Source organism: Bubalus bubalis, chromosome 12, assembly GCF_019923935.1.
Source record: "Bubalus bubalis isolate 160015118507 breed Murrah chromosome 12, NDDB_SH_1, whole genome shotgun sequence".
NCBI classification, from domain to species: Eukaryota; Metazoa; Chordata; class Mammalia; order Artiodactyla; family Bovidae; genus Bubalus; species Bubalus bubalis.
Window position 1 is genome coordinate 26,566,057 of NC_059168.1, and position 16,809 is coordinate 26,582,865.

The 16,809-nt window shown below is 39.8% G+C and overlaps 1 protein-coding gene across 3 annotated transcripts in view; it reads left to right on the plus strand.

Annotated features, from left to right (window-relative positions):
* The window catches only part of CAMKMT (calmodulin-lysine N-methyltransferase), a 411,076-nt gene that overhangs the window by 289,786 nt on the left and 104,481 nt on the right, over positions 1 to 16,809 (plus strand). The window lies entirely within an intron of this gene.

Sequence of the window (16,809 nt, forward strand, 5' to 3'; positions counted from 1 at the left end):
CTGTCAGCCACACACTTCCCCAGAACTTCTGAACATGCCCAGTCCACTCCCCCTCACAGAACAATTAGGTCTGCAGCCTGTTCTGTGTGCTGTAAACCTGGCGTGGAATGACCACGGCCACTGGTTCCAGCTTCATCCAGTGAGGCCTCCCTCCTTTGTTTCATGTTATAGATTTGGTGCACGTATCACTTTTGGTCTTGAAACACACTAAGAGTGATTTTTGTGAATCTCAGCTGTCCGCCTCTATCTCACGTGTTATCTTCTACACCTGATGAATCTTCCAAGTAATGATATGAGAATATAAAGATCTTTTTAAATGTCAGCTTTTCCCTCAGTAAGATCACATTCAAGAGTAAAGAAGTAGTTATTTCTCTATCATCATTTTAATTTTTTCAGATTCCAGCATAGGTAATTCATGCTTACCTACGTTCTTTTCTAATGTTCTCCTTTTAAGTTCCTTTCAAAGAATTACTTAATAGGAGAATGTGGTCTTATGAGCCCATTCAGTCTGGCCCCTTACTTGGGCAAACATGACTTTCCATGTAATGGGGGAACAATTTTCACAGCTGAGATGATAGCATACTCTTACAAAAACAACCTACCCCAAACTAGCAGATTCAAGCACATACATCTGACCATCATTTATTAATCCTGTTACAGGGTCAAGTTCTATTTTTCCGAATTTCTGTAATGTTGTATTTTTGTCTGATTCCAGACATGAACCAGAGTTTTAGAAGTGAAATACCATCATTGTACTAATATTAAGTATAACCTTCTGGCATCCTTATCCATCTTGCCGGCTGGCACACCTGAATTTGGGTGAAAGACTTCTCTGGCCTGCTCTTCTTAAAGGCTTATGTTATTTCCAGACCTCTTTAATAGTTTGTGTTTTATCATAAAGATATAGCGTATTGGTAATGATACACATGCTTGTCTTTTTTTCTGCCTCCCGTACAAAATTATTAATGGAAGATATTTATAAGGGGAGATATTTTATACTTTTTTTGGCTAAAAACCATCTTGAGTACCAATCTGAATAATGCACAGGTGGTATAGGCAGGCCTTGGGAATAGATGAGAAGAAACCTAAAGAGCTTAAGCAAAGAATGGGCAGAGAGAAAATACGAGTGTGGAGGAGACAGAGGCTCATCTGGTGGAAAGGAATAAAGGGCCCTTTGAATTGTCTCAAGTGCTTGCTAGTGGCACTGGTGGGCACTAGTATATAGTGGCAATAAGGCAATAAGACAATAAGGTGGCTGTGCTGAGTCTAAGCTGAGTGCCTTCCTGATCTCCTGTTTCCTGAGGCCGAAAAGGGTACAGATCTTTCGTCCACATTTATTATAATTTAAGGAACCAGTGTGATCTAGGTATTTGAAAAGAAGACTGGTCGTCAGGAAATGTTCCTTCTGCTTCCCTGCATTGTGTGTCTGTGATAACGTGTGTGACTGTGTGAGAAGTCTCTGACCTTCTCTTTACACAGATTCTCTTGTTTGTGAAATAAGGCATGCTCCGATCAGGGTGTTGGCAAGCATGATGAATGTGTCTGAACCACTCTGGAGAAGAGCAAGGGGTGGGGGTGGGGTGCCCTTAGGTCCAGTCTTCCCAGAGCACAAAAGGAAGTGACACGTGGGGACCCAGGTGCACTGAGGCTCAGGCAAGGTTTGGTAAAGGATTTCATCCAGTGCATGAAACAGTTAATGCTTCTTTGAATAAACAGAATGCACAGTTACCCACAGATGACTCTCATGCACATGAGCAAAAGGCTCATGTTCGGTGTCTGCTGTGTTCATGGCATGGTTATACGCTTAATGTGTCATAAGAACAGAACACCTAATCCCTACTCTGAAAGGACTGACAGTAACATGGGCAGGAGAGACAGAATGGCAGAAAACACAAACATAGAACATTCTGGATGTACATAACTATCCATGGATTAGTCACTGGGCTTCCCAGGTATCTCAGTGGTAAAGAATCCGCCTGCCAAATCAGGAGTCCCAGGAGACACAGGTTCGAACCCCTGGGTTGGGAGATCCCCTGAGTTGGGAAGATCCCCTGAAGAAGGGAATGGCAACCCACTCTAGTATTCTTGCTTGGAAATATCCCATGAACAGAGGAGCCTGGCTGGCTACAGTCCATGGGGTCTCCAAGAGTCTGATGTGACTGATCACGTGCGCACGCACCCAAACACATGTACACACTCACAAACACAGATCAGTCAACAAATGTCATACTGCCCTATTTTTGTTTAGCATCCGTCATAGTTTTCAAAGAACTTCCGATTAAATTATTTCCCACGAGTATATTGAAGGTGCTCTTCCATTTAATTTGCAAATTTTAGGCTACTGAATATTTCTTAGAAAACACTAGTGAAAATAAGATATTTCAACCTGTTAGATAGATTTGAGGGCATAATGTAGGGGGTGGCAAGGGTAAGAAATGAGAGTTCAAATTTTTCAATTTACTAGAAAGTCAAAGACACATTATAAAACTGTTGAAAAGTAATACAGGAGTAGATATATATTTTTATACTAATATATATGATGGATTATATTGGAGTTATTCAAAAGAGAGGAATATTGTTATGGGCTAGAGAAGTGAGGGAGGGCGAAATGGAGGAAAATGAGCTTAAGCCAGTTCTTAAAGGAGTTGGATGAGCAAAGATGAGCTGAGAAAGCTTTCAAGCTAAGGAAATAATATCTAACTTGTAAAACTGTCCTCAGTCCAGTTCAGTCGCTCAGTTGTGTCTGACTCTTTGCAACCCCATGAATCGCAGCACACTAGGCCTCCCTGTTCATCACCAACTCCTGGAGTTCACTCAAACTCATGTCCATCGAGTCGGTGATGCCATCCAGCCATTTCATCCTCTGTCGTCCCCTTCTCTTCCTGCCCCCAATCCCTCCCAGCATCAGGGTCTTTTCCAATGAGTCAACTCTTCGCATGAGGTGGCCAAAGTATTGGAGTTTCAGCTTTAGCATCAGTCCTTCCAATGAACACCCAGGACTGATCTCCTTTAGAATGGACTAGCTGGATCTCCTTGCAGTCCAAGGGACTCTCAAGAGTCTTCTCCAACACTACAGTTCAAAAGCATCAATGGAAAAAGCAAGAGAGTTCCAGAAAAACATCTATTTCTGCTAGATTGACTATGCCAAAGCCTTTGACTGCGTGGATCACAATAAACTGTGGAAAATTCTGAAAGAGATGGGAATACCAGACCACCTGACCTGCCTCTTGAGAAACCTATATGCAGGTTAGGAAGCAACAGTTAGAACTGGACATGGAACAACAGACTGGTTCCAAATAGGAAAAGGAGTACGTCAAGGCTGTATATTGTCACCCTGCTTATTTAACTTCTATGCAGAGTACATCATGAGAAACGCTAGGCTGGAATAAGCACAAGCTGGAATCAAGATTGCCAGGAGAAATATCAATAACCTCAGATATGCAGATGACACCACCCTTATGGCAGAAAGTGAAGAGGAACTAAAAAGCCTCTTGATGAAAGTGAAAGAGGAGAGTGAAAAAGTTGGCTTAAAGCTCAACATTCAGAAAACTGTCCTAGAAACATTTAAAAAGCCAAACTTTTAAAATACTCATTCTTATTTATTACTTGGTAGGAAGGAGCAAAATATTTCTAAAGGAATTTGGGAATTTTAAAAATTGTAGAAATTTTTTGTATTTATCTCAAGAAAAAAAGTAAATATCCTTCTATTTGAAAGTAATCTTAAACCCTTTTGGTATGATTCAGAAATGTTTCTGTATTTGAACATCACTGTGACTCAGCAGTTACACCTTTTCCCATGAACCTGGAAAGATCTCAGTATTTTAACTCTTCAATATTATGTGGCTATGATGGTTATGGTGGGCTTCCCCAGTGGCTCAGTGGTAAAGAATCCACCTGCAATGCGGGAGCTGCAGGAGACATAGGTTTGATCCCTGGGTCGGGAAGATCCCTTGGAGAAGAAAATGGCACTCCACTCTCATATTCTTGCCTGGGAAATCCCATGAACAGACGAGCCTGGCAGGCTGCAGTCCATGGAGTCGCAAAGAGTCAGACATGACTGAAGCGAGATAGCCTACATTAACACATGATGGATATGAATCAGATCAGATCAGTTGCTCAGTCGTCTCCAACTCTTTGCAACCCCATGAACTGCAGCACACCAGGCCTCCCTGTCCATCACCAACTCCCAGAGTTCACTGAGACTCACGTCCATCGAGTCAGTGATGCCATCCAGCCATCTCATCCTCTGTCGTCCCCTTCTCCTCCTGCCCCCAATCCCTCCCAGCATCAGAGTCTTTTCCAATGAGTCAACTCTTTGCATGAAGTGGCCAAAGTACTGGAGTTTCAGCTTTAGCATCAGTCCTTCCAAAGAAATCCCAGGGCTGATCTCCTTTAGAATGGACTGGTTGGATCTCCTTGCAGTCCAAGGGACTCTCAAGAGTCTTCTCCAACACCACAGTTCAAAAGCATCAATTCTTCAGCGCTCAGCCTTCTTCACAGTCCAACTCTCACATCCATACATGACCACTGGAAAAACCATAGCCTTGACTAGACGGACCTTTGTTGGCAAAGTAATGTCTCTGCTTTTGAATATGCTATCTAGGTTGGTCATAACTTTTCTTCCGAGGAGTAAGCGTCTTTTAATTTCATGGCTGCAGTCACCATCTGTAGTGATTTTGGAGCCCCCAAAAATAAAGTCTGACACTGTTTCCACTGTTTCCCCATCTATTTCCCATGAAGTGATGGGACGGGATGCCATGATCTTCATTTTCTGAATGTTGAGCTTTAAGCCAACTTTTTCACTCTCCTCTTTTACTTTCATCAAGAGGCTTTTTAGTTCCTCTTCACTTTCTGCCGTAACGGTGGTGTCATCTGCATATCTGAGGTTATTGATATTTCTCCTGGCAATCTTGATTCCAGCTTGTGTTTCTTCCAGTCCAGCGTTTCTCATGATGTACTCTGCATAGAAGTTAAATAAACAGGGTGACAATATACAGCCTTGATGAACTCCTTTTCCTATTTGGAACCAGTCTGTTGTTCCATGTCCAGTTCTAACTGTTGCTTCCTGACCTGCATACAAATTTCTCAGGAGGCAGATCAGGTGGTCTGGCATTCCCATCTCTTTCAGAATTTTCCACAGTTTATTGTGATCCACACAGTCAAAGGCTTTGGCATAGTCAATCAAGCAGAAATAGATGTTTTTCTGGAACTCTCTTGCTTTTTCCATGATCCAGTGGATGTTGGCAATTTGATCTCTGGTTCCTCTGCCTTTTCTAACACCAGCTTGAACATCAGGAAGTTCACGGTTCACATATTGCTGAAGCCTGGCTTGGAGAATTTTGAGCATTACTTTACTAGCATGTGAGATGAGTGCAATTGTGTGGTAGTTTGAGCATTCTTTGGCATTGCCTTTCTTTGGGATTGGAATGAAAATGGACCTTTTCCAGTCCTGTGGCCACTGCTGAGTTTTCCAAATTTGCTGGCATATTGAGTGCAGCACTTTCACAGCATCATCTTTCAGGATTTGGAATAGCTCAGCAATATGATAAAGTGGACTAACTGGAGATCATGACCCAGTGTTCAGATTGTGATACTGATGAAACATTGCAAGCGAGTTGCAGCAGTTCTCCCATAGTGATCACTTCTTGTGACAAAAGACAGTGTCTTCTTATTTCTTCACTTTAAGTCAAAGCATAAAAGTAGGCAGAGATGTTTTTAACTAACATGACTATGATCGTCTATGTGCCATTATTTAATTGTTCATAGAGATCAAATTGTACTAGTGCAGAGGAATTTGAATCCAATTTCGAGCTGTCAGTGGAGAATGTCAGTCATTTCAGTAAATCGCCCCCTTAGTGTCATCATGTATAATTCTTTAATTTTAGGCCTGAAAAATTCTGAAAGAAATACTGTGTAAAATGCACCAAAAAGAACTGTCCTGTGTAAGACACTTTATGTGGTCTTTGGAAACAAAAATGGATCCTATGGCACCTAAGTCTGTAGGTCGATGTTATCAAGGTACTCAGAGTGGTAACCATTAACTAGGCTTGTGTGTTCTTTAAAAAATCATCACATGGTTTTGAATTATGCATTTAATTTAACCTATCTTAACACATGGAAGTTTTGATGTAGTTTCCTTTCTCAGTCAGTTCCAAAGAGTCAAAGTGATTATCAAGGCTGAAAAGGCTTTTTGTATTGTCTTCAAATGTTAAAGCCATGTATGTGAACAACAAGGCTGATGAATTTGCTGTTTTATTTAGTTGACATTTTAATTCAAAATGTAAACTGAAGTTTCTTTTCATTTCTTTGCACTATTAATATTATTCTGTTTTTGGTTAGCTTGAGTAAAGCTGTTCACTGGTGTCATTTTTGATAATTAGCCTTTTATATCTTGGGGTTTTTGGTAAGCAAATAAATATTTTAAATGTAATTGGTGCAATTACTGTATGTGCATTGAACAGCTTTATATTGAGCTTCATGTCATGTCACATTTTTATGCTAGTAGGTTTTTTTATGATTTTTTTAATTGTATGTGGTATTCTTCTGAAGTATATAATTACCAGCTCAGCCCTGAGTTGGAGAAGCAAGAGTTCTGTCGTTTTCTCAGACAGACTTGTATTAAAAGATATAGGAAAGCTTGCTTTCTTCTCACACTCTTTCCCCATCCATAAGAGTCATTCACGTTTGAATGTTAATGTTATGTTTACATCTTGTGCAATCCCAGCATCACCTTGTTTTTGTAGGAGTGCAAGTAAACAGCCCGAACTTAGTCCAGATTTGATTTGATAGAAACTAGAAGGTGATGGCTCAGTGGTAAAACAATCTGCCTGCCAATGCAGGAGACACAGGAGACTTGGGTTCAATCCCTGGGTCAGGAAGATCCTCTGGAGTAGGAAATGACAACCCACTCCAGTACTATTGCCTGAAAAATTTCATGTACAGAGAAGCCTGGCCGGCTACAGTCCATAGGATCGCAAAGAATCAGACACGACTGAGCACATGTGCTCCCATGAGAGGGTCGGGGTGGTGGGCTGGTGGTCATTAGGAGGCCAGGGGTGAAAACTGAAGGAAAGGAAAACAGTGTAATCATTAGCTAAACATGAACTTTTACCCTTGGTCTTGTCTCCATGGAATCATACAGCATGATAAGAAGCTTTAAGATAGTAGATCTGCCCAAAATGCCACTTGGCGGCTTATTCAGGCCACGTATGAATCGCAGCAGAGTCGCATGGGGCAAGGGTCAGTGTAAAGGTAAGCACAAGGATCAGATCCCTGGCTGCAGGGGGACGTAATTAACTGTTGACTCCCTGCTGGGGCCCTTGTGGATTCACCCCAACAGTGGCACCTCAGCCATGCTTCTCATGAGACACCAGTCAGTCATTACAGTAGGGGGATACTAAGGCAGGTTCATGCCTGCAAGATTTAGGACCCCTTTAATAAGTGACTTGGGAGAATTCTTGCGCAGTCCAGTGGTTAGGACTCCATGCTTCCATTGCAGGGGTCATGGGTTTGATCCCTGGTCTGGAATCTAAGATCCCGCGAGCTGTTCAGTATGCCAAAAAATAAAATTAAATTAAAAAAAAGAAAAATAAATCACCCAGGAAAGCAAATCAGATAGATCTGAAATTAAAATGGTATTTTTAAGTGACTTTTTTTTCAGCTTTATTGAGGAATATATACGTGTGTGTGCGTGCACTCAGTTGTGTTCGACTCTTTGGGACCGCATGGACTGTAGCCCACCAGGCCCCTCTATCCATGAAATTTTACAGGCAAGAATAATGGAGTGCTTGACAAATAAAATTATAATATATTTCAAATGCGGGGGGAAAAAAAGTGTGCACAAGAAGGGAGAAAGTAGCATAGTTCTGGACTCCAAGAAGTTTACAAGAGGTTTTAGAATTGCTTGACTGAAAGAAGGCTCAAACAAAACCAAGAAAGAGTGAAAAAAGGCCCTTATTGACAAAATCCATTGGAGTGGGTTGCCATTTCCTACCCCAGGGGAGCTTCCTGACCCAGGGATCAAACCAGTGTCTCTGTGTCTGCTGTATTGCAGGTGAGTTCTTCACCACTAGCGCCCCCTGGGAAGCCCAGCATACAGCAACAACAGAATTACTGGGTTGGCCAAAAAGTTTGTTCGGATTATTCTGTATTCCCGCACAGATTTTTGACCAACCCCAAAAAAGTACCTACTGTGGAGAATGAATAGAAAAGATAGAAAACTTCTGGACTCCTTCCTAATCCTCTTTGAAAGGGTCGGGGGGGTGGGGGGGGAGCCTGGTTGTGATGAAGGACGGATTCTTACCCAAGAGCCAGAAAAAGAAATTACCTTTGCTCAGTGTCAGACTGCTCTGTTCTATATCATCACAAACACTATAGCAACACTATGACCTTTGTAACCCTACCTTTGTTCCCACTGCGTGTTTAAGAATTCTTCTACTTTAAAAAGAGATCCAGAGTCAGCCTGAGAAGAAAACTGATCGTAGAACAGTTAGAGGGCATCACACTGGTGAACGTCAACTGTGATATTATACTTTGCTTAAATTATGATGAAATCATTGGAGGTATCAGCGCAAAAAGCAGATTGTGGGGAAGCTAGTAACAGTTTAGCCTTTCTAGTTTATGTGAGAATATGGATTCCATCTACCAAAGGGATTAGTTCAGCTCAACTTGGATGTACATGGCAGTTTCATGGATGTTAGCTTTGTTTCCTGTGTGTTTATAACTTTACAAAGTTAGACATTGCTAGGGTTTTTTTCTTAAACAATATCAAATTCTACGATGTTTCAAAAGGTCACCTGCGTTGAATGACTACTTAACAACCTTTTAGAAAAAGAAGGTGCTGAACGAAAGAGAAACATTAACAGATTTCTTACATCTAGTGATTTGAACGGAGAAGGCAATGGTACCCCACTCCAGTACTCTTGCCTGGAAAATCCCACGGGCAGAGGAGCCTGGTAGGCTGCAGTCCATGGGGTGGCTAAGAGTTGGACACGACTGAGTGACTTCACTTTCACTTTTCACTTTCATGCATTGGAGAAGGAAATGGCAACCCACTCCAGTGTTCTTGCCTGGAGAATCCCGGGGATGGGGGAGCCTGGTGGGCTGCCATCTATGGGGTCGCACAGAGTCGGACACAACTGAAGTGACTTAGCAGCAGCAGCAGCAGCAGTGATTTGAAAGCTAAATTGATATTAACTGCTCTAAAGCCCAGTAGATATCTTAAAATCTTCACGACAGGACTTGTGAAGGACTCCTTCACTCAGATCTGTATGTGCTGTGCTGAGATGAATATTAGCCCAGCCAGCTCTTTAAGCTAGCCTAGAACTCTCTCCCATGAGAAATGTTGTACCTTTTCCCCCCGCCCCTAAAACTCTGGGATTTCAATTACTTAACATTTATTGTCATTTGGAGACACTTTATTCAAATTACTTTAAAGAAAACCAAAACCAAGCACCAGGTTTCCTTAGTGAGGAACTAACAACTTCAGAAATACTAGGTTGTCAGGGAAGGAATAGAGGGATTTTTTAAAAAACAGCATATTGTCCCTCATTGGCCAACTCTGTGCGTTGGTTAATGTTTTAGATAAAAGGGTGAGGACCAATAGGTCTGTGCAATTCTTTGGTTGGACAGTGAGAGTCACATGAAAAGACTATTAGGGAAAATATCTTTCCTGGTTGCTTTTCTTACAAATGGTATATTTAAAAAATACTGCTTGAGTTCCCTTATAGTACTTGATTGCAATGAAAAGTTCATCTACACGTATTGTATTACCACTTTGTGCCTCTTACTGTAAAAGTGAATGATATTTGCCGTTGGATTTTAGGTCAGGAGGATTATCACAGCTTTTACTTTCTATCAAGACCCTGAGCTTTGGGGTCAGGCAGACCTGATGTGAGTTTTAGAGCTGCATTTTACAAGTATATTTGCCCTTGAACAACACTTAATCTCTCAGAGCCTTCCAGTCCTCATCTATTCAAAGAAGATGATACTTACTCAAAATATTGTTTAGAGTTTTAAACTAAATGATGTATATGTAAATATATAACACAGTGCCTGACTCAAAAGACAGTAATTTTCTTTCTTCCTTTTTGTTCATTCCATGAACATTGTTGCACACCTACTCAGTGGCGAACATTGTACCAGGCACAGGAAATGGGAAAGGGCACATAACTCACCCCCAGGAACTCACAGTACAGTGTGAAAAGTGGTACAGCTGAGCAGCATACAACAGACCAGGTGAACAGAAAAGAGGGTGCAATTTCCTTTGCCTGGGAAAAGTAGGGGAGACTCCTCTGAGATGATACATAGGCTGGGTTTGTGAGGAGTCAATAGGTGGAAAAGGGAAGAAAGGCTAAGATATGGACTTAGGAAAAGTGAGTTCCGTTGGGGTTAAAGGACATGATTTGAGTAGAGGAGCAGCGCAGAATGAGTCTGAAAAGAGATGTTTGGACTTTGTATGCCATGGGTGTTCATTGAGGTGACACAGTCAGATCTATACTTAGAAATCTCCCCTCAGCAGCCATGTGGAGGACAGATGACAAGCAAGGATGCGCATGAGGAGATGCTTGCCCTGCTCCAGAATGGAGGCTGAGACCTGAGCTGAAGCAAAAGTAATGAGAATGAAGAGAGTGTTGACAGGCAGGAGTCTTGGAGTGGGAAGCAGGGCAGTCAAGGAAGAGAAGCAGTCTCACATGGTAGCACCAAAGATAAGTGTAAAATCAGAATTATTTCAGAAATAATGGAGGAAAAGAATTTTAGTTTGGAGTATAGCATGCTGTTGAGTGCTACAAATAAATTAAGGGGAAAAAAAGACCAAAATCTGCTCATGGCATTTAGCAGTTGGGAAGTCATTGGTGATCTTAAGAGGCATTTAATGCAGAGGTAAAGATAGACAGCATTTCTTGAATGAATTATAAACCACAGACAGCATTAGCTAAGCCTGTATGAGTCATCTTTTAAAAAATTTTTAAGAAACAATCATCTTTTTAAAAATCTTTAAGAAATCATGGAGCATGTTAGAAGTGCCCCAACACTAAAAATGGGCAAATGCCTACTCAATTTTTGACAGCTAGTGCAAGCTTAAACGTCAAGGCTCCTCCTAAGACCTCAGAAGAGGCTCTGCATATGGAAAGCCATGGAGCTTGAGCTTCCTGCTTCTCATGGTAAATCCATCTCAAGCTGAGAGAAAAGCAAGGACCGCCTTTATAAGAATGCTCCCTACCCCATTGTTTGTATTAAGAAAAAGTGGAGACAAACAACCCAAATGAAGAAATAATTAAGAGGAAGCACATTCATACTACGCACCTGTTAACGAGAGTGAGGCACATCTTGTGTATATGTATTGACAGGGAAGGGTGTCCATGACATATTATTCAGTGAAAAAAGCTAGTTTTAGAACATTGTACATGTATGATCCCATGTATACAAAAAGAAATGTGTATACACACAACTGCACACATATATACATACCCATACACACACAAATATATAATGCATACATATTTCTGTTTCTAGTTAGATTTGATAGAAGAAAGCTCTGGAAAGCCCACTCAATTATCAGCATCTGTTATTCTTGGAGAGTAGGAACAGGAGACTGGAGTTTGGTGATGGGGAGACTTTCATATTCTCACATTTCTATATCATTTTAATTTTTGTGAATAAATTCATGATTCTTTGGTTAATTTTCACAAAAGTACAAAATTTTTAAATCTCACATGATGAATAAGTTAAGCTATTTAGCTTTTATAAATCCTATCTCAAGGAGAACATAATGGCATCTTTAATATTTGAAGGGTAGCCACTGAAAGAGAGATTGGATTTGCTCTGAAGGATACTTAACTACAGAAATAGGATCAGTCGGTTCAAGAAAGAGATAAAGTTTTGAAACTATAAAAAGTTTAAAATATTTATAAAGACCATTTGCAGCAACATGGGTGGACTTGGAGGGCATTATGCTAAGTAAAGTAAGTCAGACAGAGAAAGACAAATATCATATGATATCACTTATATGTGGAATCCTAAGAAATACAACAGACTAGTGAATAAAACAAAAGAGAAGCAAACTCACAGATATAGAGAACAAACTAGTGGTTACCAGTTGGGAGGGTAATATAGGAGTAGGAGGGTGGGAAGTAAAAACTCTTGGGTTTAAGATAGGCTCAAGGACATATTGTACAACACAGGGAATATAGCCAATATTTTGTAATAATTGTAAATGGAAAGTAACCTTTAAAAATTGTGTTAAAAAATGTAGCAATATTTATAAAGACCAGACACAACAAGCCTGGAGTCCTTTTAGATGTCACCGGGTTTTAAGAGACAGTTCAGAGTCGCACTTTGTTTATGGCCCTGCTTTGGTCGTGCTCAGCCCCTTTGTTAAAAGTGGATTGCTTTCAGTCTCACTTGGGAGAGTTTGAAATCAACCTACTTGAGACAGTATTTGTAGGAGTTGAAAGCAGGGCTGTGGGTCAGACTACCTGTGTCCACTGCTGCACTTACAAAGCCTGGGTGTTCCTTATCCTTCCCAGGTCTCAGCTTTCATACCTGTGAAAAGCAGTAATCAAACTAAGACTACCTTTGCAAGCAGTGATATCATCAGATGGATTAGAATTGTTTCATATCTCCCCCCTCCATAATTTCCATCAGCTTTCTCCCCTAGACCACCCCCCAAAAATATATAATCTGAATGAAAAAATGTGGGCCAGCTAGGTGAATACAGCTTTCCAACAAGTACTTTATTCATCCACTTCTAACCAAATTGCTGCTATGTAAACCCTTTCTTTATAAAAAGTCATCTAGAGCCACCGCTGCCTCCGGAGGTTTCAATGAGATAATTAATGTAAGACTTTTAGCACAATGCCTAGCACAGAGTAAATATTCAATGAAATAAAAATTATATACACACATGTAGCCCACTAAATCAAAATGTTATTATAAGTGAGACGACATTTTAAAGATTCTAGGGGGACGTCTGTCAGGCTTTTCTTTCAGTACGTGGGGGAAAAATGGTTTAATGATTAAAAGCCTGGCACACACTTAGTGTTCTTTGGTCTCATTTCCTTTCAATTTTCCTGTCCTTGAGGTTCAATGACTTTTCTTATTCCTTTGTTCATTCAATAATCATTTATCGAGTACCTACTGAGTTCCAGGTTCAATCCTACATGCTGGTAGTAGTAAGATGAAGAAAAAAAATAGGGTCTCTATGCACAGGGAGCTCCTGTAGGGTCAGAGGGAGAGAGAAGTTCAAATAAATACAATGGGATGTGATTATGTTAAAATTAAAGGTGTATAAATGATAGTAATGGAGAAAGCAGAAAGGTGTATGGAAATGTATTCCATACACCTTTCTGCTTTCTCCATAGGAAACTTCATAAAAGAGGAAACACCTGAACTGGAGCTTGAAAGGCGAGCAGGAATCTCCTTGGTAGAAATCCTTGTCAGAGGATGGGTGGAGACACTGCTTGATGTTCGGTGTGAAGTTTTCCACCACTGTTTATAAAACTGAAAAGACATTCTCTTTGATTTCTCTTTTCCCAATATTTGGTTGTAATGACAGAAAACCCAATAAATAATCATTTAAACAGGTTAGAGGTGTATCTAATGACACAGGCTTCATGTGTCTTCCTGCTCCAGTATCCTTATCAATATGGCTTTCATCCTCGGTATCAAAAGGGCAACTGTACCTTCCATCAAGGTCTTCTTGTGAGGCTTTGTAATTCTACCAGGATGGAAAGTCCTTCTCCTGAATCTTCCATTTATACCTCTTAGACAGAAAGGCCACCACCATGAACTGTGGGGAAAGCTGAAAAATTATTCTGGAGGAAGAAGGTAAGGAAAGAGGAATTGTGGATGGGACTGGACAATATACAGTGTCTGCCAGAACAATACAACTTTTAAATTAACAGTCAACAATCTGGTCTTATTTTTCTTATAGTTGTTGCCACTTGTAATTGTTTCCTGGAGCTCTTTTAACAAGTATCACAATCTGAATTGCTTAAAACAACAGAAATGTATTGCCTCACAGTTCTGGAGGCTAGAAATCCCAAATCAAGGTGTCAGTAGACACCTAAAATCTATGGAGGAGGGACTTCCCTGGTGGTCCAGTGGTTAAGACTTCGCTCTCCAATGCAGAGGGTGTGAGCTCGGTCCCTGATGGGGAACTAAGATCCCACATGCCTCTCGGTCAAGAAAACCCCAAAACTTAGAATCAGTATTCTTACAAATTCAATAACGATGTTACAAATGGTCCATATTAAAAGAAAAATCTTTTAAAAAAAACCTTTCAGGGAATGCCGTCTTGCCTCTTCCTAGCTCTGCTGATTTGCTAGCAGTTTTTGGTCTCCTTCGTTCTGCTTAGCTGCATAACTCCAATCTCTGCATTTGTCCTCACATGATGTTCTCCTTGTGTCTCTGTCTTCACGTGACCAGTCATATTGAATGTGAGACCCCTCCCCCTTACTCCAGTAGGACCTCGTATTCATGTAACTAATTACATCTGGAATGACTGTATTCCCAAATGAGGTAGCATTTCTGAAGTATTGGGAGTTAGGACTTAAACATATTTGGGTTTTTTTTTTTTTTTTTTGCCATATGGGTTATAAATTAATTCATAACACCATTACTTTGCACTTGGTATATAGATAAGAAATACTCTGTTTCCACATTATGTTTCTATACACCTAGATTTTGTAGTGAAGTAAAAGTTGCTCAATCATGTCCAACTCTTTGTGACCCCATGGACTATACAGTCCATGGAATTCTCTAGGCCAGAATACTGGAGTGGGTAGCCTTTCCCTTCTCTAGGGGATCTTCCCAACCCAGGGATTGAACTAAGGTCTCCCACATTGCAGGCAGTTTCTTTACCACCAGCTGAGCCACCAGGGAAGCCCAAAAATACTGGAGTGGGTAGCCCATCCCTTCTCCAGCAGATTTTCCTGGCTCAGGGATCATACCGGGGTCTCCTGATGGGGCTTCCCTGGTAGCTCAGCTGGTAAAGAATCCTCCTGCAATGGGGGAGACCTGGGTTCCATCCCTGGGTTGGAAAGATCCCCCAGAGAAGGGAACAGCTACCCACTCCAGTATTTTGGCCTAGAGAACTGCATGGACTGTATAGTCCATGGGGTCACAAAGAGTCAGGCACAACTGAGCAACTTTCACAGATTTTGTAGAGAACTTTTAAAAGCCCTATTTTTATCCCTAGTTAAATTCCAAGCTTTATTCAGTTTAGTTATGTTATTCCTAGTTTATTCTAGTTTTGTGGTTAACATAATTCCTACTTTTCCTAAAATAATTTAGAAGATAAGAATAATTCCTAGTTATTTAAAAATAATTCCTATTTATTTTAACTCCAAAACTGTAGCAATATGAAATACTACTTGATAAATAGTATTCAAATAACTGGTTATGAATTTAGCAAAAATAATTTTCAAACCAATACCTAATACAATATGCTAAAAATATATATATACAAATGTTTTAAACAAGTTAAATAGAGTGCATATAACTGCAGAAAAAGAAAGAACCTAGCATTTTGAATATTTGTGGTTATAAAAATAGTGAAAATTATGAAAGATTTGTAAGTTATAAGTATATAAAAATGTAAAGCTTTTTATGCTAGAAAAGCTCTGTGGGGATATAACAGATTGGGAAATGTTATAAAAAATAATTCAGACAATAAACATAAAGTGTATGTTACATAAAAATTCATATAACTAACTAGAAAGGCCACAGCAGATAGATGGCTAAGGGCTGTGACCAGGCAATGTATTAAAACACCATATGTTTATCAAGCAAACATATAGGAAAATGTTTAGTAATCACCAAAAAATGTAACTGAGACTGCAGTGTAACTGATAAATTATTACATTGTGATGGTAATATAAACTGATACAGTACCTTTGAAAAACATTTGGCAAATACATTCAGAGTCATAAAAATGTTTATACAATTAATATATCTGAAAATTTAACCTAAGTAAATAATCCTAAAGAAGAAAAAAATGTGCTCATAAAGTGACTAATAGACTTCATGCAGCTTTTTATTAACTGCAGCATCATTTGTAATAGTGAACACGTGGGAGCTGTCTAATTTCCTGAGAGTAGATGAAGGGGTGACTGAATTATGATGTATCCTTTTGTTGGAATAAGCAGTCATCCAAAAGTTTAATAATAATGACCTGTGGCAACATGGAAGAAGTACTTCCATTTTAAAGTTACATGTTTTTTTTTAAGTGCCATATATGATTACAATAATGTAAAATTAAAAAGCACGCACAAGGAAAAAAGTCAGCAACAATGACATAGTAGAATGTGCAGAGGGTGTTAGGGAGCATGGAGCCATGATAAGGTAATACAATTATGCATCATTCTTCTATCATTTCCAAACTTTCTTATAATTTAGATGATTTTTAAACATATTCAGTTTACCATTTGGTTTAAAATTCCCCTGTACTTCTTGCATGTTAATGAAACCATCAGGAGGTAAGGAGAATTTAATGAGCTTTCTGAGAAAAAAATTTTGCTCACAGAAGCATTTTAAATCACACTAGATGTTTTTCTTTCATAAATAAGTCTTGTACTAAGTGATAGGATTAATCTGATAGGAAAAAGTGACATCTGAAGAGAGCTTTTTCATGTAGTATATGTGCAATGCATGGTTAGTGGCGATGTTTTTGACTGGTGAAGTAATTATTTTAATCCTGTCTCATCATTCACTTTAGTCTTGATTTTGTGGCTTAGATTTAAAAGCCATAAGTTTCAAAGAAAATAACTTACCTTTAGGGGGGAGAAAAATAGTTTTTACTTTCACCAT